General features: G+C 44.1%; 1 long non-coding RNA gene across 2 annotated transcripts in view; it reads left to right on the top strand.

Moving 5' to 3' along the window:
* The window catches only part of LOC142826769 (uncharacterized), a 169,329-nt gene extending 165,932 nt beyond the window's left edge, over positions 1-3,397 (top strand). For both annotated transcript variants that reach the window (XR_012901004.1, XR_012901003.1), the window contains one exon: positions 2,836-3,397. This is a non-coding gene — a long non-coding RNA (uncharacterized LOC142826769). The remainder of the gene's footprint in view (positions 1-2,835) is intronic.
* Positions 3,398-20,501: the final 17,104 nt, after the last annotated feature.

Here is a 20,501-nt window from a genome sequence, read left to right as displayed (position 1 = left end):
ACCCTACTTACAGAAAATGAAGAATGGTGTCTTGGAGAGGGAGAGACATGCTTGTCCCTCTCTATAGCTGCAGAGAACACACCCAGAGAGACAAAAGGAGAAAGAAAAAACCCAAATTCCTTTGTCCCAGTTTGAAAGTCCCACCTATATTCCTACTGGTCACTCCACCTGGCTAGGTGTAGTTAACCCCTTAATCCCCGGCTGCTGGCTAACCCTCATAATCATGACAGTTGGCATGAGACAAATCGCTTGATCGTTGACTTCGGTCCACCTCCTCCGGAGCACTTGGTGCTGACCACTGTCGGCAGACAGGCTACTGGGCTAGCTCGACCTTTGGTCTGACCCAATATGGCCATTCTTATGTTCTTATGTTCCTATGTCAATAATGTTGGGGTGAATGCCCTGGTAGGGGGAGCCAGGCCCATCCTGCTCCACCGGTCCCAATCCAGGGCCCTGTAAGCAGTAGCATCGTCTGCCACTCCCTTGGTGGGGAATCCAGCCAAAACATGCCAAGTGTACCTGGGTGGGAGAGGCTGCTCCTGCCTGGGTTACTTCCTACTGCTGTGGTCAGATCCACGTCCCATGTGGTCTCTGGGTCTTCGTGTCTCTAGCAACAGCTTCTTCCTGGAATTTCACCGGAGTTTCATTGAGGCTGTCTCCCTTGTCTCCGTTTCCCACCGCCGGGGTAACTGGCTGCAGCAACTCAGGGGCTCTGGCTGGAAGTCCTTCTTCCTCCCTGGCCAACCCAGACTGAGCTGCTCTGCTATCTTTTATACAGCCCCAGCATTTGGAGCATGCCCAGTCTGGGAGAGGGTGCAGGACTTCCTGGACCCACAAGGTTTTAATCCCACCTGTTACAGTGCAGGGTATGTGCTCCCCATCACAGAAAGCAAATTAAAAAAAATTACTGAATCAAAAAGTTGAAACAATTTTTGTTTCAGATAAAATAAAATGTTTAGAAAATACCACTTTTCTTCACTCAGTGCACAGTCAACCTGTGGAACTCCTTGCCAGAGGATGTGGTGAAGGCTAGAACTTTAACAGGATTTTAAAAAGAGCTAGATAGGTGCATGGAAGTGAGGTCCAGCAATGGCTATTAGCCAGGATCAGTAGGAATGGTATCCCTAGGCTCTGTTTCTCTGGAAGTGGGTGACGGGAGGGATCACATGAGGATTACCTGTTGTGATCCCTCCCTCTGGGGCATCTGGTATTGGCCACTGTCGGCAGACAGGATATTGGGCTAGATGGACCTTTGGTCTGACTCAGTATGGCTGTTTTTATGTTCTTATGTACCAAAATGAATGCCTTTTGATTTTTTTTTACTGAATTTGTAAACATTTTTCATCGGTAACATAAGTTTGTGTTAATTTACATAAGAACATAAACATCCATACTGGGTCAGACCAAAGGCAAAACCCATCTGAGCTAAACTGGAAGTCTGCATGGGAAGACTATACAGGCTTAGAATCTTCACTTTTGTTTAAGCGACGAGGAGTCCTGTGGCACCTTATAGACTAACATATTTATTGGAGCATAAGTTTTCGTGAGCAAAGACCCACTTCAATCTTTGTGGTCTTTGCCCATGAAAGCTTATGTCCAATATATCTGTTAGTCAATAAGGTGCCACGGGACTCCTCGTCGCTTTTGCAGATTCAGACTAACATGGCTACCCCTCTGTTACTTGACTTTTGTTTAAGTTACTTCCTTATTTAAGCATTACCATAGTGGTGCCACTGGTGAATGTATGCAAGTAGCAAGTTCTCTTTAGGAGCTTGTAGTCTAGTCAGGACTGGGAAGTGTAACAAATGGCTGCTTGGAGTATCTTTGGAGTGCAGACTCCTTCCAGTTGACAATCAATCAATCTGTCACACAAACGCCTTTCTATGTCCACTTTCTATCTTTTGATAACAGATGCATATCAGCAAAATCATGGGCTGATTAAAAAAAAGGTAGTTAGCAGATAAAGGCATTGTAAAGATATCTGACCATGGAAGAGAGAGACAGGATCTTTAGTTTTATGCTTTGGCTCAGCCACTGATTTTCTGTGCTTTTGGGCAAGTCACCTACCTTCTTGTAATGCATTCTGCTCCTTACACATTATATGCAAAATGAGAGTAGTAAAACTTTACCAACTCAGTTAGTGGCATAAAAATTATTTATCCATATCTGTAAAGCACTTTCAAAATTAAAATCTCTAAAGCTGTGTTAAGTATTATCATCAAACAAGAAGATAGGATCTGATAGAACATGTCAGATGTGATGCAGTTAGCTATCAACCACTTTTAGGTTGCCTAATCTCTCATCTACATTATGTTCCTCCCCTTAGAAATGTAATTTTGCTGCATTTCAGAGTCATCTGACTGTATTTTCACATAATTCCATTGTCCAGCATAAAAACAACTGTATTGAATCAGAAATCCTTGTGGAGTTTCTCTATTGGAGCAGTTTATCCTTTCTCCTACATAAATATACCCTTATTAAATGTCAATAAAATTACTCTTTGCTAAAATCATGGCCATCTATTTTATTTCCTTTCTTCTTGCTAAACTACATTTGGCCTCAAGAAGCCCCAACTTTTGTGCACAAAGACAAACAAAAGGTGTTCCACTGGTTATCTTTATTAAACTGCTGGATCAATATTTCAATCATCTGACTTGTTCCAAGAAGTGAAAGCCTCATAAATCTTTGATGGCATAATTACCTTCTTGCACCACCCATCAGCCCTAAGGTAGACATGATTTAATAGCGTTTGTGCTTCATTGTTAGTAAGTGTGGATGGGAAGAGAATGTATTAAAAAAAATCTCAAATAAAACTTTTGAATTTTGTGCCTGCAGGACTACAAAGGCACTGACATTGCCTGAGATGAATAGCAGAAGACAGTGTAACAAATTAATACAAATGAAGTCATTCCTGAGTGACTCCATCTGCTTTGGAAATGAGGCTTGGACTCTCCGAAATGTGGCCAAGATCCAGTTAATTAGGCCTGACTCCAAATGAAGCCACACAGGTAACTTATAGCTTCATTAATTCTCTTCAGAAAGGCAGGCATCCAAAAACTACTGTTAATAGAGCAACATATGATCCACTGACAATCAGTTTAATATTAAAAATGAACTTTGTTGTTGCTATGCCACATGAGTATTAGGCAAATAATGTATGCAATCCAAAATGCAGTGGACCCAGGCATATTTTATCCTCTTGCATGCCAGTCACTGTATTTGAAGAACATGGCTCATAATTCTGTTACTACAAAGTTTTTCAAAATGCATTAATAATCTAGAAACCATGCAAGACACATAAGGTGTCTGGTAGTGTGTTTTCTCCATAATCAACAGGAGGATTATTAGGTAATAACAAATGTTATTCATCTTCATAATAGCTAAATGACAGCCTGCTTAAAAATAACAAATGACTACTCCTCATTGACTATTACAGGGTGAATATGACCTTCACGTATTTTAAGCAAACAGATCCTTTTTTCAAAGACTTCCCAAGTTCTATAATTGATAATGATGAGATGCTTTGTTTTTGCTAAGAAACAAAAGATCTAGTTTTATATTTTTTTTTAAAGGAGCATTCTATATAGGCCTCTATTAGAAGAGACACTTAAGGGTATTGTACTGATTTTTTTTCATAAATAATCAATTAATGCATAAACAGTTAGTGAGGTGAATAATGAACCCCTGTGAGAGTTCTCTGTTATCTTTATCAGTCTTTCTTTTGTCTAATATTTTTAAAGATTATTCTGCTTGATGTGGTGTCTTGAAAACTAGAATATGGCATTTTAAAGCCCGGCCTATAAATAAGTTTAACCCTGTTCTCAGCCTGGTCTACATTAGGGAATTACTTCAAAATAACTCCCCATATTTTGAAATAACAAGAAGAATGTCCACACTACCAAGGCCATTATTTCAAAATAAGGGCTGGTTATTTTAAAAATAACTCCTGCTATCCTTGGGGAATAAGTTTATTTTGAAATAGTTATTTCCTAGTGTAGACATGCCCTCGGTGAAGGACCTGACCTTGAAAAGACACAAATATGTGCATAATTTTATACACATGAATAGTGAGGTTGACTAAGATGGAGACCTAATAAGCGTTTTTCAAAATGGCATATTCAGACTCATTTTTCTTGAAAGATCTTTGGAACAGTTTTTGTGGCCTTTTAAGAATTTTGACAATGAGAACTGTGTGCTGAGCCACAAGAATGACTTACAGAAATTCTCCTTCGGCACTCCCCTCACAGGAAGAGAAAGCCAGTGAAATGTATCCACTGCTGTATTTGGGTGCAATCTTAATCTTAAATGGACAATTAGCGTAGCATTCCCTAGGGACAAAATAAAGAGCACAGCCACCATCCCTGTTTCTGCGATTTGAAATATAATAAATTATTACAGCTGTCAACTAGTTGCCTTGTTTGACTTATTTACCATACAGCTTGCATCTCCCAATCTTTAAGGCTTTCTAATATAAGTTTTCTTCCAAAGTACTGGGGATATGTCTACACTACAGTGTTCTTTTGAAATATCTTATTTAGAAATAACGCATCTACACACAAAATGCATTTTGAAATAGCTTTCTACTTTTTGCTATTTCGAAATAGCGCGTCCACACTGAGTGGACTCTGAATCTCATTTAAGGCTGGCCAGAACCAGTTCCAGCAGGGCACCAGGTCAGGACTTACTGTGTGGGGCTGCTGCCTGAGCCTATCTGAGGTCTGTGCTTAAAGGGACCCCCCCCTGGACAGCCAGTTCCCAGGTTACCCCGATTGCTTATCTACCTCCATGAGGGACAGCAAAGCATTTTGTCTCTGCATCCTCTGGTTGCCCTCACTCGGGACACCACAGCAGTCTGCAACATGGAGCCAGAGCTGCCCCTGGGCACTCTGGTGCTTCTATTGGATGTGTAGCTGTGAGCCTGGCTGCACTTTCTGCAGGGTGCCATCCAGGAGGTCCATCAGGGGGCTGTCAGTATCCAGGAGTCCCTGTGGGAGAGCTTCCACCCTGAGGTGCACTAAGAGTCTCCCTGGTCTGCCCCGTTGGAGGCTTGTGCCTCATTCCTCCCTCACGTCCTTCCACTTACCCCACCCTAACCCCCCTTCCTGATGTCAAATAAAATACACGTATTTTCATGAGCACACTTTTTATTTAACAAAACGGGGGGGGGGGGGGGATGAAACTCTGATGAGACTGGGGAAAGGAGGTGGGAGAGTGGAAGAGAAAGGGGAGGAGGAAACCTGGGAGGAGGGAGCTGGAAGGGGGATGCAAGGGGAAGAAGGGGGAGGGGAAGCTCAGGGTTGGGGGTCTTGCCGGACCAACTTGATTTTCGTGCAAACCTGCTCCTGGGTTTGCATGTGGCCTTTGGTGGCCAGGCTGGCAGCTATCCTACCATGTATGGCTGCATTCCTCCTTCTAGTGCGGAGATCATGGATGTTGGGGGCATCCCCCCCCAACCTGAATAAGGTCCATGATCTCCACCCTGGACCAGGAAGGCACCTGCCTTCTCCAGGCCCTGGTAGGCTCCTGGGAGCTGGCAGACTGCTCCTGGGGAGCGGTGGAGGGCTGGCTGCCAGTGGCTTGCTGGCACATGTTTGGGGCCACTGGATCAGGGGCAGTGACTGCTAGCTCTGGGCTGGCATGTTTGGAGCTGGCATAGGCACTGTGGCCAGAATCTACCCCTTTAAGGGCTCCAGAGAGGGAAGAGGGAGAGGAATGTTCTTGGTTGAGGCTGGAGTGGCCACCAGGGCTCCCTGGGAAAGCAGGAAGCCCCCTATTTCGAAATAAGTGTCTACACATCACTTATTTCAAATTAGCTATTTCGAATTTGGCTTTATTCCTCGTAGAATGAGGTTTACTAAATTCGAAATAAGTGCTCTGCTATTTCGAATTAATTTCAAAATAGTGGTTTGACTGTAGATGCTAGGAAAGTTATTTCGAAATAAGGGCTGTTATTTCAAAATAACTTTGCTATGTAGACATACCCTAAGTGTGTTGTCTCAAACTGTAAAGTGCCAGAAATCCATAAAAACTGATACAAAAATCCAATTTATCTCTTTATTAACATTTTATAATTGTTTGTAGCAGACTGTTACCAAGTTTTTGGGTGGAAGTCAGGAACATTTTAACTATGCCTCATAAAAGACTATTTCTGTACTGTAGCAAGTGTAATATTCTCCCTGCACAGTCTCACATCAATTGCAGCAAAGCACATTGCTCTGCAGCACCTAAGTTTTTCATTTTGTGTGGAAGTGTTCTCCCTGAGCTAGTGGAACAGTGGGCTGAATCATTCCAACTTGGGTCCAATTTCCTCCAATAGCAAATTTTAGCTGCAAATCAGCATGAGGTCATTTATCATAGATGTGTCTTTATTTAGGCAAAAAATGAAGGCATTGATTGTGTTACATACCAAATTATCTTCATAAATCAGTTAACAGCTGAGCAAATAATGTCATAAACAAAAGTAAATGGTGTTGTGATCAGGTGGGGAAAAGTTGAAGGGTTTTGGGATTCCTTCACTGGGGCTGCATACAGACTCCAATGAAAACTAAATAATATTTAATCATTTTTATTTTTAAAAAATGGATTAATATCTGCCCTCTCTGACAAACATATTTCACATACTGATTACTTCTAAGATGTACAATGAAAGCAGGTTGCCTTTGGTAATGTTTTAGGCACATAGCTTAAGATAACTAGACATGGTAAAGGCAGGTGGGTGATTTGATGTTCACAAAAAACATTGGGTCAAAGGCTAAGTACCATTCAGTGCCAAAGGAACAGAAAAGTAGCAATTATGCCTTCAGCCTTATGAATGTGATATATTAAAGCTACCAGCTTCACCTCCTATAATAACATCTGTTGCCTGTTTGTACCAGATTTGTGAAAATCAGCTTTATATGGAGGAATGAGGTAAAAGGGAAGCATTAGGATTGCAAAATATTTTACTGTTTTATTTTTCCTCCCAGTGTAGCCTTCCCCCAGAAGTATTCACCATCACTGTAGTTCTGGGAACATTCTGTGTTTCTGTCATTTCTTGCCTGAATTGTAATTTTTTTTGTATCTCTCCCTTGTGAGATTATAGGCATTACAGATGTGTTTTTAATGTGAATCCTCTGTCTTCCTCATGACAGGGCTAAATTAAATAACATCAGGAAATAGAGAGCTGAAGCCTATTTTCCCTAACCTTTGTCCAATGAAGAATTTTAGTCACTTGGTAAATAAACTGATATATGGGTGAAATTAACGCTAATGATCTCCCTGTATATTATTTGTTTGGTACAAAATAATAATACGAAGAAAACACACATCGGTCAATAACTAATGTTGGGATCAGGAGCCATTTTTTCCCCACTAGATGCCTGTAGACCTAGAGTCACTCATTCAGTTATAGAAAACCCACACACCAGACCTTGTAAATCACTTGCTTGACCCTGGGTCAATTTTCCTTCTATTATGTGCCACCAAATCTCTGATGTGCTTCAGAATTTTGTCTGGAGTGGCTTGCAGATTGGCTGTGGCAACAGAGAAACTCACTGTCCTTGACATGAATGGCGTAGAAACTGAGCTACCGTCCCACAATCTGGAACTCCAGGCATGCCTGTATAGTGTAGTCACTCACTTTCATATCATTTTCAAGCACAGATTAAATGTCAGAAAATCTGTAATAAAATCTGTGAGTTGAACTACAAGTATTCTGGCCTGATTTAAACTGAAGGGTGAGCATGTAAGATGCTCCTTTGCACTCCATACTACTGGATACTCATCCTGGAGGTACCATAATGAAGGGGAGGACAGGAAGGAGAGCAGCCTCAATAGAGGTAGCACTCTCCATCCTTCAGGGGTGGGCAGGGAGTGGGTAGAGCCAAGACTTTCCTCTCTCCCCCTCCCCCCCGCGCACGTGCCAACCCAAACAGATGAACCTGCATGGCACAGATTATTTCCCACCCTCTCCCTGAAGAAACAGGGTGGGGAATGCCAATTCTCTACGTCTCTGAGTCACAGTTTAGATTCTGGCCTTCTCGTAAGTAGCACAGTTATACATAGCCTTTTATTCAGGGAGTATAGCAAAGTTGAACTGTGGGTAAATATATTTCTTTCTATTCAAATCCCTCCTTCAATGTAATGCATTAATTCCCCATCCTAATGTAGCCCAAGGTCCAGTGTGTTTCAGCAGCAGCCCTGGGAACTACAAGTTGTGGACTACAAACTGCGACATGTTAGGAGAACTTCCTGGTTCCTGCCAGGATGTACCCTCTGCCCCCAGCAGGGTCTCAGCAAGCTATCCCTTTTTTTGATTGTATCCCTTTGGTATATATGGTCATGCCAATTTTCTTCCACAATTTGATCTGAGGAAGTGGGTCTGGCCCACGAAAGCTCATCACCTAATAAACCATCTTGTTAGTCTTTAAAGTGCTACATAGTCCTGTATTTTGCTTCAGCTAGACTAGACTAACACGGCTACATTTCTATTACTATTCAGCAAGGACTGTGCTAGAAGCAGCACACAGGCTACATGCTGAGAGAAGGAGCTGCTGAACTGTTTTCCTCTTCTATGTTTTTTACAGGTAGGACCAGAAAGGGCTATAGAGCACCCTGAGAGGAGTTTAAGTGACACAAAGGGAGAACCTGGACTTGGTTACGTGGGGTTTAGTTACTGTGGGAGTTAGAACATGTTGTAAGGGGGCTGTGTTGTGTGCTGTAACCTCTGTCCCCAGCAGGGTCTCAGCAAGGACTGTGCTAGAAGCAGCACACAGGCTGCATGCTGAGAGTAGGGGCTGCTGAACTGTTTCCTCTTCTATGTTTTTTACAGAATAAAGCCTGTTCCTGGTGATTTGTCGGAGTGGGTCTGGTCTGAGGTGCACTCACACATACACAACACAGAGCACACCAAGCAGCCTCAGGCCTAGCCCTCCCCCCCACAGTGGTGTAAGAAGTCACAAGGCTTCCCTTATGCTGAATAACCTCACATTGGGCTAGCGAACAGGAGGGGTTACACTAACGTTTTTTGCTTATGGTTGCCATGGCCTGTTAAAGAACTACCAAGTTTCTCCTCAGAGGTGACTGCATTTCAGTAAAAAATGAAGCGGTATGTGTTGCAAGCTGAACATCAATTTGCAAAACCTTTTTTAGCATCAGGATGTGAGGAAATGGCACTATATAAATCTATCAATATTGCAGCTCAGCTGTGCACTTTTCAAAAGGCAAATTATGTGTAGAGGTTTGCATTTAGCTGAAATGAAAACATTGACTAATTGTTTATATCAAAAGAGGAGCCAAATCCTAAGAACTGCTGAGCACTTGCAGTGCTAGGAGAGCTCCAGCTGAGGACCTCTCAGGATTCGGCCCAGTCTGTGTATAGTATAAGCAGGGAAATCTCAGTTTCCTTATGTTAACTTCTCGGAAGCATCTGAGATTTTGTATTAGACAAAAGGCTCTTGATCAGATTAGAAGGCAATATCTACTGGGGTTAAATTGCTGTGTAGGAGTTGGCTAGCCAAATACTTTTTGGATCTCACTGACAAACAAGATTTAGATAAAAATATAACAGACTATTGTGAATCTCAGTAAGGTTTGAAGAGTTACATACATATGTATGAACTGTGCTTTAACTATAATAGTCCAACTTTCATCATCCATAACTCTCTTAACAGACTTAGTTCAAAAAAAGCTATAAAGAGAGCAGGGCTAATGATTTCACATCTCTATGGGGCAATTACTATTGGTTTTAGGACGTTTTTATTTAGTTTGATGTCAATGATTCCTGGGTAGGGACAGCCAGGTATGTCTTTTTCTTAAATGCACACCTACAGTAATAATAACCCATGCCAATCATCTCTGGGAGCTATGGATTTTACACATACACATACCTGTCATTATCTCAAATGGAAAGACATATTAAAAAAGGAAAATATATCAAATCTTTGCAAGTTATAAATGCATATGGGATAAATGTGACAGTTTGGATTAATTATATTAACAAAACTCCTAGAATTAATCAACCCAAGATAAGTACCATTTAGAAGAGAGCTGAAGACATAGCAATTTAAAAAACCTGCTTTTTTAAAATGAGAAACTATAACAATAGATTTTTAAATTGTCAAATTAATTTCATTAATGTATCCGTGAAACAGACTTTCAAACAGGCCTCAGTTATGTGAGTGCAGGAGCAAATGATAAAATGTAATGTCTGATTTTGTCGGCACCATTTTTTCTTTGTGTTCACAGATCAGGTGGGTAGACATCTAACTTTTTATTTATGGTTGGCATGTAAAGACCATTTTGGCAGATTTGGCCCATTTGTTAGGTTTCTTATAGACTCAAAGACTTTAAGGACAGACGGGACCCTCATGCTCACACAGTCTGTCCTCTTGCACATTGCTGGCTACAGAACCCCACCCATGCTTGCCTTAATTGACCTCTGACTGAGTTACTGAAATCCTCAAATCATGATTTAAAGAGTTCAAGTTAGAGAATCCATCGGTGGTTTAAACATGCAAGTGAGCCAGGTCCCATGCTGCAGAGAATGTCAGAGACCCTATAGCTTTTTGGTCTATCAGGTTCTGGAGAAAATTCTTTCCCAGCCCCACATGTGGAGATCAGTTGGACCTTGACCACTTTGGCAAGATCCAACAGCCTATCATCCAGGAAAGGAGTCTCTATAGTAACTCTGAGTCTTCCCATTCCAACGTCCCATCACTGACACTGAGGATGTTTGTTAATAGCAGTTGCATATCAGCTACATGCCATCATACCATCTCTTCCATAAACTTAATCAGTCTGAGTCTTGAAGCCAGCTAGCTTTTTTGCCCCCATTGTTCCCTTTGGAAAACTGTTCCAGAATTTCACTTCTCTTAATACTTACTGTATTTTACAAGGCAAATAATGGATGGCAGAGGCTGACCACCTGGCTGGCCAGTATGCACAGCCCTGCATGGCTGCCAGCCGGGAGGCCCTTTGGGGGACTATCTGCATCTGGGAAGCCCTGCGGGAGAGATTCCAGGCAGATGAGGACTGAAGTTCCCCTGGCGTGCCCCACTGGGGCCTGGGGCCTTACATTCCTCCCCCACCCCCTTCCCCTTTCCCCTCCCTAACCTCCCTTCCTGACCTACAATAAAAACACCTGTGTGGCACAAAAAAAAAATAATTTAACATAACTGGGGTAGGGGGAGGGGGAGAATGAGGGCTGGAGAGGGGAGGGAGGAAACCTGGGAGGAGGGAGCTGGAAGGGGGAGGGGAAGCTCAGGATTGGGGGTCTTGCTAGCTCTCCTGGCTCCCGGCACTGCGGGTGCGGGGGCGTCGGGAAGGAGTGGGTGTAGAGGGTGGGGCAGCAAGGACGGGGGGTGCAGAAGAAGCAGGAGGCAGAGCAGGGGTGAGAGGAGGGGTGATAGCTGGGGCGGCCACAGGGGCTGGAGCAGCAGGAGGCAGCAATCGGTCCGCCAGGGCCTGCAGGTGCTAACGGAGGGCACGGCCCTGCTCCCGGAGCTCCCTCAAGCTCTCCCATCTCAGTTTGCACCCACTGCTCCTTGCTGTGGACCTGCCATCCCTGCAACCGCGGGTGCACCTGCTGGCCCGGGTTCAGGTGGATGGTCCAGGCAGGCTGGTGCGCTCTGCACTTCCAGGTGCTGCGGCTGTGGTGAAACAAGAGCAGTGGCCAGTTCTCCCTGGGGACACAGTGGGTGAAACCCAGCCCCCCTCTGCAAGGCGAGGGCAGCAGGTGTCCGCACCATCACATCCTGCTATTCCCGGGAGTGTGAGCTGGCCCAGGAATGCACCCCAGCCCCTGTGCTGCCTATAGTGTGGTGTGGGGGAGGAGGAGGAGGAGAGATGGGCCCTGCCTCTGTGTAGAGGGGGCATCTGGAGGGAGGACAGTGTGCAGTGTCTCTCCCCAGTGTAAGGTCCCTGGGCTCCCCCTTCCCTCCCACCCCGCATAAGGGGACCGTAATGTCACTCACATGTGGAGGCCTCCCCAGCCTCGGATGAGGCTGCTGACGGGCTCTCCGGTTTGTCTCGGGGTTTCTGGGTGCAGGGCAGGCTCCCTGCAGGCTCCTGGCTGCTGTCGTCGTCATCCTCCTCTTCCCCTGTGTCAGGGGCAGGGCCCTCTGCCCCGGGGTCAATGATGACCAGGTGGGCATGGACCATCTGACCCCCCCAGGATGAGGTCCAGGGCCTCGTAGTAGGGGCAGGCCTCCAGGTCAGCCCCTGGTTGGGAGACCCTGGCATAGGCCTGCCGCAGTTCTTTACTTTTTGTCTACACTTGCTCCTGGCTGCGCATGTGGCCTCTAGTGGCCAGGCTGGCAGCCATGTAGCTGTAGATGGCCACATTCCTGCACCTAGTGCGGAGATTGTGGGCATTGGAGGCCTCCCCCCAAATTTCAATCAAGCCCACGATCTCCGCACTTGACCAGGAAGGTGCCCACCTTTTGCGGCCTCTGGCAGGCTCCTGGGAGCCGCCAGCCTGGTCCTGGGGAGCGGTGAAGGGCTGGGTGGCAGCAGGTGGCTGGCTCATGCTGTGCCAGGTACACAGTCTGCTTGCTGTGTGCTGGCAGGCTGGCAACTGGCACAGGCACTGTGGCCAGAGTCTGCCTCCTTAAGGGCTCTGGAGCTAGGGGGAGAGCAGACAAGTTTTCCTGGTTTGGCCCAGAGTGGCCACCAGCGGGAACTGGGAAGGGCTGGAGGCCCCCTAATTTGAAATAAGTGTCTACTCAGCACTTATTTCGAATTAGCTATTTTGAATTAGGTGTAATTCCTCGTAGAATGAGGTTTACCAAATTCAAAATAAGGGCTCCGCTATTTTGAATTTATTTCAAAAGAGCGGTCTGTATGTGTAGACAGCTATTACAGTTAATTCGAAATAACCTCTGTTATTTCGAATTAACTCTGTAGCATAGCCATACCCTGAGTTTTCTAATGAATCTTGAAAAGAAGTTCACATTTTTCTATAGTATCTTTTAGCAGTGGCGTATTGGTAAAAACTTCCTGTGGACATAAAGTGGAAAAAAAATATATCTAGTACAGACAATGGTATCATAGGATAATAACCAAGACTGCTAGTCCATTTTTATGAGAAAAAAGAAAATCTTAGCTGGGCAATCTAAAAGAGAATTTGAAAAGATAGTTTTAGTTGCCATAATTCTTTCTAGATTTCCAGTTAATTTTTCATTTAAAAGAAGAAGAAAGAAAATGGCTATTCAAATAGTTTATATAACCAAAATACAGTAAACTTCCGATAATCCGGCACCTTTAGGACCCAGGGGGTGCCGGATTATCAGCTATGCCGGACTATCAGAAGGGGGGGCTATGAGGGGTTTGGGATGGGATGGGCGGATGCTACCCCAGACCCCCTCATAGCCCTCCCTTCTGATAGTCCAACTCTGCCCCAGGAGTCCCCGATTCAGACGCTGCTGGTCAGTTTCAGCAGCGGCTGAATCGGGGACGCCTGCTGCAGAGCAGCTGGGGTGCTGCTGGGTTGGTCCGGTAGCGCTGACCCTTGGCACCGCGAGACCAACCCATCAGCACCCCAGCTGCTCTTGGGGACGCCTGGGGCAGAGCAGCTGTGGTGCTGACGGGTTGGTCCCGCAGCGTCGCTCCTTGGTGCTACTGGACCAACCCAGCAGCACCCCAGCTGCTCTGCCCCAGGTGTCCCCAAGTCAGATGCTGCTGATACTGATCAGCGGCTGACTCCAGAAAGCCAGAGGCAGAGCTGCTCTGCCCCGGGCTTTCTGGAGTCAGCCCTGGTCAGTTTCAGCAGCGGCTGAATCTGGATGCCTGGGACAGAGCAGCTAGGGCGCTGCTGGGTTGGTCTGGTAGCGCCAAACCTCGGCGCTGCGGGGACCAACCCAGCAGCACCCCAGCTGCTCTGTCCCAGGTGTACCCAAGTCAGCTGCTGCTGAAACTGACCAGCGGCTGATTCCAGGAAGCTGGGGCAGAGCAGCTCTGTCTCGGGCTTCCTGGAGTCAGCCGCTGGTCAATTTCAGCAGTGGATGAATCTGGGACAGCTGGGATGCTGCTGGGTTGGTCCTGCGGTCCCGAGGGGCAGCGCTACTGGACCTACCCGGCAGCACTCCAGCTGTTCTGCCCCCTGCTTCCCGGATTCAGCGCTGGTCAGTTTTAGCAGCGGCTGAATCGGGGAAGCTGGGGACAGAGCAGCTCCAATGGTCCGGCTGCCCGGAGCACTTCCGGGTTCCTGATGATGCCGGACCATCAGGAGTGCCGGACCGTCAGATGCCAGACCATCGGAGTTTTACTGTAATTATTTTAAATACAACCTTGCTAAAGTGAGTTATGTTTTCCACCAAAAAAAAATGAAAAAGTGAAGTAAAACTAAATTTTGGTGGAGTTATTCTGGAAGTACCTTTTCTGTAGCACCTGTATTTACTGTATTGACTATTTAAGGATGCATCTAAACAAATTGCGTATCTTATTTCAAATCTATTTCAAAATAGGCTATTTTGAAATTTGGTGCATCTACACAGTGCCAACTTTTGAAATAATGTGCTATTTCGAGCCATCCTTCATCCCTCATGCAGCAAGGTTTACTGGTATGGCGAAATAGTGCACCTGTTACTTCAAAAAATATTTCAAAATAAGCGGCTTGTGTAGACACAGGGTAGCTATTTTCGGATACCAAAGGTATCCAGAAATAGCCATGTAGTGTAGACATACCCTTAGAGTAATAACAATGAACATCAGATGTATGAAAAATAAAAAAAAAGTTCAGATAAATTGTAAATCAAAAGACAAATCTTAAATATTCTTAATGTCTTCCATCTTAACATTAGAGCAGGGCAAACATTTTCAAGCAGAAACTCTTTGCATAAAAAATGTGATATAGTTAGATGCTATATTTTCCACAGGTACATGTTTGATTCTGATAAATTTCATTTTGAAAAAAATAATTAGAACAAAGTATTTTGACTGTGGAAAAAAATCTATTTTGATTTCAGATTTGGACCTTTCATTTCCACCTTTAAAAACAAAAAATCCAAATCAGATTGAACCATTTTGCTTTTATCAAAACAAAATGTTCCAATCAACCTGGCACATTTTGTAAATTTCATTTTTGTTGAAAATGTCAGTAACTTTTTGTTTTCATTCATATTGGGGATGAATGTACATTTCCAAATCTCAATTTTTTTTCATGAAACAGAAATTCTGGTCCTAGAACAGCTGTATTTAACATGTGACATCAGCTGAAATCTATTGTCCAATGACTTTTTTTAGTTGTGGTGGAAGCTAGAGCCTCTGGAGAAAATGTAAAGATCATAGCCAAACAGAAGAGGGTTGCAAGGTCTCTTGAGCCATTTATGACATTCAAGCTCTGAAGAGATAGATGGATCATCTAGTGAAAGTGTTTCCACTTATATCTGTTTAATTTATAATTAGAGATTTCCCATTGGAGTCATTTCAGTCTGAGTTAGGGATTTATCTTTGATCTGAATGTAAAGGCATAAACTGATTAACCTCATTTTGCTTGACTTTATTTTAAGCCTCAAATACTGAGGGTAGGGTTGATCAGACTACAGCAAAAACATTTGTATACACACTTTAAATAGAGCATGCTACATATTGGCATTATGGTGCAAATAGCTATTCGTGCTCATGCTGTCTTATTTTGTAGATAACTGGATAGACAACTTAGTGGATTGGGATATGGGTAGGATGTATCTCATCTGTAAAGTCAGGGATTCAGATTTACCCTAAACCAATACTAGCCAGCAGTTATTTCTTTATAGTGGCCTATGTTAAATGAATGGTGATTTGGGACTACTTTCTAGTTCACAGATGTCCCATGACACTACCACCAAAAATCCTTACATCATGCATTCTTCATGTAAGTCTTACCAGAGAGGCCAAAGATCAAATGGGCACAGAGATGGAATTGGTGTCACACACTAGAGTTAGTCCATCCAAAATAGAGATGGGAATGATAGCTAGTAAACCATCAGGACCACTGCAGTTTTATTGCCTACACTGTGCATTTTCCTATGTAGCGAGGACAGGCATTTCCAGTGTTTTCTATCAAGAATCGTTTCATACACATTTAAATTCATATTTAAGGGTATGAGAAGGCATGCGGGAAGAGTAAGAGGCATGTTTGCACTATCTAGTTAAAACTGTATCAGCATTTCCATTATAAACCCCAGCAGGCCATAAAAATTTAATCTGGGCTAAAAGTCGGCACATGAGCACCCAGCCCTGGAGTGTATTTCAAACCATATTAAAAATATATCAGTTAGGCCACTTATAAGTCAAAATACTCAAGGCTAAATAAAAATAATGAAAACTCCTTTCATCTAGGTGTGCAATGGAAACAGGAAACGGACTGTCAAATATTCTGTGGTTTAAAAAAATCATTATAAGTGTCTGTGCATCAAATGAGAATGCTTTAACAAGTGCTTCTGATTAAGTCTGAGGATACTTAAAGGGTTCTTCTTGCTTGAACTGTTGGGTATGTGCTATCAGCAAGTCCTGGAAACAGACCGCAGAGAGCTTTAAAAATGTGAGTGATAACCTTCTGAAATCACTGCAGCACTTTATTGCCATGAAGGAAAAATATGGAGATTTTGCTTACGCCCAACTGGAAGATGAGCTGTATAGTTTTGTGTAGCTTTAAGGCATTAAATATGCCTAGTGGGAAAATGGGTTTAAAAAGAATTACATCGGTTTAAGCATGAAAAATAAGTGTACTGCAAATCAGCTATCTTAATTCTCAAGCAGATACAATTAAACTTTATTCTAGTTGTACTTCTCTGATGATTTTTAAGGAACAGCAGATTCTCTTAATTTGTACAGAATATTCCACGGAAGTATGTATAAAATATCAAGCAAGATCATGTTTCTTTTCTGTATATATTTAGAGAATTAAAAACACTACTTTGAGGCAATTGGTTGGATTATCTAATACACTTTCTGCAACTATACATTCTGTGAAACTAGCTGACTGATAAAAGTAACAGTTTCAGTAATATGGGCGATTGGTAAGTGTAAGTATAAAAGTTGAATTTAAAATTTCTAAAGGTCATGGAATCTTGAATAACAATTGATATCCCAAAGATAAGGAGGTTAATTAAATAGCTGTGTTAAATGAAACAATTTTCAGAGTACACAGCATAGTGGTCAGTAAAAAAAATAGGAGATTTCATCTTGCTTTGGCTTCTAACTCTGGCCTTAGCTCTTTTGGAGACATAAAGGCTAACAAGAAAACATTCTATAAATATATTGGAGGCAAAAGGAAGACCAAGGATAGGGCAGGCCCATTGTTTAGTGTAAGAGGGAAAAAGAATAATAGAAAACTAGGAAATTGCAGAGGTGCTTAACGACTTCTTTGTTTCAGTTTCTGTCAAGAAGATGGATGGTGACAGGATGCCTAACATGGTGAATGCTAATGGAAATGGGGTAGGTTTAGACGTTAAAAAAATAACAAGTTTTAGGTCTTCAAGTCATCAGAGCCTGATGAAATGCATCCTAGAATACTCAAGAAGCTGTTAAAGAAGGTATCTGAAACTTTTGCTATCATCATTGAAAAGTCATGGAAGTCTAGAGAGATACCAGAAGACTAGAAAAAGGCAAATATAGTGCCCATCTATAAAAAGGGAAATAAGAACAACCCAGGGAACTACAGACCAGTCACCTTAACTTCTTTGCCAGAGAAGACAATGGAGCAATTAATTAAGGAATTAATCTGCAAACATCTAGAAGATAATAAGGTGATAGGTAACAGCCAGCATGGATTTGTAAAAAACAAATCATGTCAAACCAATGTGATAGCTTTCTTTGATAGGATAGCAAGTCTTGTAGATAGGGGGAAATGGTGGACGTGATATACCTGGACTTCAGTAAGGCTTTTGATATGGTCTTGAAATGAGCTGAACTAGGGAAATGTAACCTAGATGGGGCTATTGTAGGGTGGGTGCATAACTGGCTGGATAACCATTCTCTGAGAGTAGTTATTAATGGTTCACAATCATGCTGGAAGGACATAACAAGTGGGGTTCTACAGAGGTCTGTTTTGGAATTGGTTCTGGTCAATATCTTTATCAACTATTTACATATTGGCAGGGAGAGTACGCCTATTAAGTTTGCAGATGATACCAAGCTGGGTGAGGTTGCACATACTCCACTTAGGAAGGAACAATCAGTTTTATACATACAGAATGGGATTGTCTAGTAAGGAGTACTGCAGAAAGGGTATGACTACACTACAACGTTAATTCGAACTAACTTAGTTCGAATTAGTTAATTCGAACTAAGCTAATTCGAACTAACGGATCCAGACTAAAAAACTAGTTCGAATTAGCGTTTTGCTAATTCAAACTAGCATGTCCACATTAAGTGGACCCTGAACCGGACTTAAGGATGGCTGGAAGCAGTGCCGGCAGGGCATCAGAGGAGGACTTAGAGCATGGAGATGCTGTCTCAGGCTAGCCGAGGGCTGTGCTTAAAGGGTCCCGACCGCCACCCCGGACAGACAGTTCTCAGGGGTGCGCCACTTGCAAAGCAGTCCTGGCTTGGATTGCCCGGACTACCCACACTGGGCACATCACAGCACTCGGCCATCAGACCGGCAGCACTTGCCGCAGGCTGCCATCTGGGGAGAGAGGACAATTGGGGGGCTGCAGGAGAGCTTCCACCCCCAGAAGCCCACAGAGCCAGCCCAGTCCTCCCCATCGGGGGCTCGTACCCCATTCCTCCCTCACCTCCTTCTACTTACCCTTCTCTAGCCCCTCTTCTTGATGTACAAAATAAAGATAACGTGTCTTCCAAAATGGAATCTGTCTTTATTGAACAAAACTGGGGGAGACTGGGAAAAGGAGGCGGGAGAGGGGAAGAAAGAGGGTGGGAGAGGGGAGGGCAACTACAATGATGAGGGGTTGGGAACAGGTCCCATATGAAGAGAGGCTAAAGAGACTGGGACTTTTCAGCTTAGAAAAGAGGAGACGGAGGGGGGACAGGATAGAGGTCTCTAAAATCAGGAGTTGGGAGGAGAGAGTGCATACAGAAAAGTTCTTCATTAGTTCCCATAAAGAAGGACTAGAGGACACCAAAGGAAAGGAATGGGTAGCAGGTTTCAAACTAGTAACAGAAAGTTGTTCTTCACAAAGCAAAGAGTCAACCTGTGGAACTCCTTGCTGCAGGAGGCTGTGAAGGCTACAACTAGAACAGAGTTTAAAGGGAAGTGAGATCAAGTGATGGAGGTTGGGGCCATGGAGTGGTATTAGCCTGGGGGTAGGAGTGGTGTCCCTGCCCAAGGTTTGTGGAAGGCTGGAGAGGGATGGCACGAGACAAATGGCTTGGTCACGGTCTTCGGTCCATCCCTTCCAGGGTCCCTAGGGTTGGCCACTGTCGGCAGACAGGCTACTGGGCTAGATGGACCTTTGGTCTGACCCAGGACGGCCATTGTAAGCTCAGGGCTCAGGGTCGGGGGTCTCAGTGGACCCCCTTGATTCTCTTGCACACCTGCTCCTGGGTGGCCAGGCTGGCAGCTCTCCTGCCCTAGCTGGCCACTTTCCTGTGCCTAGTGCGGAGATCGTGGACAAGGTCCACAATGTCCGCACTAGCCCAGGCGGGTGCCTGCCTCTTTCGGTCCCGGGCAAGCTCCCGGGAGCCGCCAGCCTGGTCCCGGGAAGAGGGGGAGGGCTGGGGGGCATTGGGTGGGTGGCTTGCACCTGGCACGGGCACCGTAGCCAGCCCGTGCCCCTTTAAGGGGTCCGGGGCCAGGAGGGGGGCAGACGAGTTTCCCTGGTGTTGGCCAGAGTGGCCACCAGGGAAACCTGGGGAGGGCTAGCCTCCCACTAGTTCGAATTAAGGGGCTACACAGCCCTTAATTCGAACTAGTAAGTTCGAACTAGGCTTAATCCTCGTGGAATGAGGTTTACCTAGTTCGAACTAAGCGCTCCGTTAGTTCGAATTAAATTCGAACTAGCAGAGCGCTAGTGTAGCGCCTATGAAAGTTAGTTCGAACTAACGTCCGTTAGTTCAAACTAACTCTGTAGTGTAGACATACCCAAAGAGATATAGGGGTCATAGTGGACTACAAGCTAAATGTGAGTCAAGAATGTAACACTGTTGCAAAAAAAGCAAACAGGATTCCGGGATGCATTAACAGGAGTATTGTGAGCATGTCACGAGAAGTATTTCTTCTGCTCTATTCTGCGCTGATTAAGCCTCAATTGGAATATTGTGTCTAGTTTTGTGCACCACATTTCAAGAAAGATGTGGAGAAATAGGAGATGGTCCAGAGAAGAGCAACAAAAATTATTAAAGGTCTCAAATGCATGATCTATGAGGGAAGACTGAAAGAACTGGGCTTCTTTACTTTAGAAAAAAGAAGACTGAGGGACCTACTAGCATGGTATCTAAAAGGATGTTACAAGGATGAGGGAGAAAAATTCTCCTTAGCCTCTGAGGATAGAATAAGAAGCAATGGGCTTAAATTGCAGCAAGGGAGATTTAGGTTGGACATTAGAAAAAACTTCCTCACTGTCAGGGTGGTTAAACACTGG

The sequence above is a fragment of the Pelodiscus sinensis genome, chromosome 2 (genome assembly GCF_049634645.1).
Source record: "Pelodiscus sinensis isolate JC-2024 chromosome 2, ASM4963464v1, whole genome shotgun sequence".
NCBI lineage: Eukaryota > Metazoa > Chordata > Testudines > Trionychidae > Pelodiscus > Pelodiscus sinensis.
This window is presented reverse-complemented; position numbering and strand designations above follow the sequence as displayed.